The sequence below is a fragment of the Sinocyclocheilus grahami genome, unplaced genomic scaffold, assembly GCF_001515645.1.
Source record: "Sinocyclocheilus grahami isolate Dianchi unplaced genomic scaffold, SAMN03320097.WGS_v1.1 scaffold2512.1, whole genome shotgun sequence".
Classification (NCBI taxonomy): Eukaryota; Metazoa; Chordata; class Actinopteri; order Cypriniformes; family Cyprinidae; genus Sinocyclocheilus; species Sinocyclocheilus grahami.
Genome location: NW_015507691.1, coordinates 65,853 through 67,795, shown reverse-complemented (window position 1 = coordinate 67,795; position 1,943 = coordinate 65,853). Strand labels below are relative to the sequence as shown.

The window sequence follows — 1,943 nt, the reverse complement described above, 5'->3', positions numbered from 1 at the left end:
AACAAAAAGTTGTGTGTCTGATTGGTCCAAATGCTACAAACATGAACTAACAATGAACATCTGTATTTTTTTTTAACTAACGTTAGCGTAGATTAGTAAATACAGTAACAAATGTATTGCTCATGGTTAGTTCATGTTAGTTAATACATTAACTAATGTTTAACTAATGAACCTTATTGTAAAGTGTTACCGAAATTCCTTTAAGTAAAAGGTATTATTAAAACAGCAGCTGGAAGTATGTGGCAAGACGTATGGAATGAAGAGTCAAAAGGGAGACAATTATTTAGCATTCAACAGAAAGTGGGGATTGAAAGAAAGGTATATGGAAACAGAAGAGAAGATACTGTTATAACCAGGATCCGTATAGGACACTCTAACCTTAATTATTCATTGCATATAATAGGAGAAAGTGAGTCAGATTGCTGCAGTTACTGTGGAATAACAGAAACAGTTGAACATGTGCTTTTACATTGTGAGGCATATAATAGACAAAGAAAGCAACTTGTTGAAAAACGAAGAGATATGGAAATCAATGACATTTCAGTTATGAACAGTGTTGGGGGTAACGCATTACAAGTAACGCGAGTTATGTAATCAGATTACTTTTTTCAAGTAACTAGTAAAGTAACGCATTACTTTTTCATTTACAAGAGGATATCGGAGTTACTTTTTTTCCCAATTTATTGATTGACAGCTCTGGTGTTGCCATGGTGACAGACATCAGATGATACTGTAGTTCTAAAAATAGATATGCATCTCACTCACACACAAAAAAAATACAGATTCAGTATTCCTCAAAATGAATAAAAATAATGCAACTCAGAATATGACGCAAACCTGCAATAATTAAATGTTAAATAACACAAATATCCTTTATGTATTTAATCCCATTCTATTAACCAATGTCTTTGCTTCTGACCTTCGATGATCCAGTTCAACCGTACTAATAAGCACAAATTACTCTAGACAAACAATTGTGTGTTTTTTGAGTGTTGAAATAGCTTCTTCTGCATTCTACTATACGGACGTAAATGTACTTTCCCTTCAGCCTGAGGCTTATTCATTTCACTTTTGGTGTGAAAAGGCTTTTATATTTGCCAAAAATAGAACTTTTTTTATTTTTAAAACAAACAAGCAAGCCCTGTCCAGATTTAAAAAGTAACGCAAAAGTAACGTAACGCATTACTTTCCATAAAAAGTAACTAAGTAACGTAATTAGTTACTTTTTTATGGAGTAACGCAGTATTGTAATGCATTACTTTTAAAAGTAACTTTCCCCAACACTGGTTATGAATATATTTCAGAATGCACAGAAACATCTAAGGGGTTATGATTTTCTTCTAAAATATCTGAGAGATACAGATTTGATTAGAAGAATTTTTTTTTTTTTAAAGTAGTATATAATAGGCCTCACACTCCATCCCAGTAGGTGGCGGAAATGCGCCTTAAGCTGGTTTGCCAACCGCCATTAAACCCAAAAGAAGAAGAAGACGACCATTGTGCTACGCGGAATTGGGCTTCGCTGTTTCCTCTTGTTGAAGCGGCCAAAATAACCTCCTCTTGTTTACCAGCGGCCCTGGTAAAAAAATGTTTTACCAGGGAACCCCCCTCGAAACGCGATTGGGCTAGTTTTGGTCTAATTCGCGCTGTCGCGTACTGTGGTTGAAACAACGAGTATTAATAATATTAATAACATCCATCGAAATCAGATTTTGCTGGAATCTTAAACATTATGAAGAGCACTTACAAAATAGTTCTGATTTTGCTAATAATGTGTGGTAAGTTCGCGATTTTTATTTTTTTATACTTTCGGTTTCATTCCGGAAACCGCATTTGGAGCAATGCAACCTTACATCAGGGGTCACCAGACTCGATCCTGGAGGGCCGGTGTTCTGCAAAGTTTAGCTCCAACCCTAATTAAACACACCTGAAGCAGCTAATCA

At 35.2% G+C, this 1,943-nt stretch overlaps 1 protein-coding gene across 1 annotated transcript in view; it reads left to right on the top strand.

Moving 5' to 3' along the window:
• LOC107575213 (uncharacterized) overlaps nucleotides 1–1,943 on the top strand; it is a 21,302-nt gene that overhangs the window by 1,184 nt on the left and 18,175 nt on the right. The window lies entirely within an intron of this gene.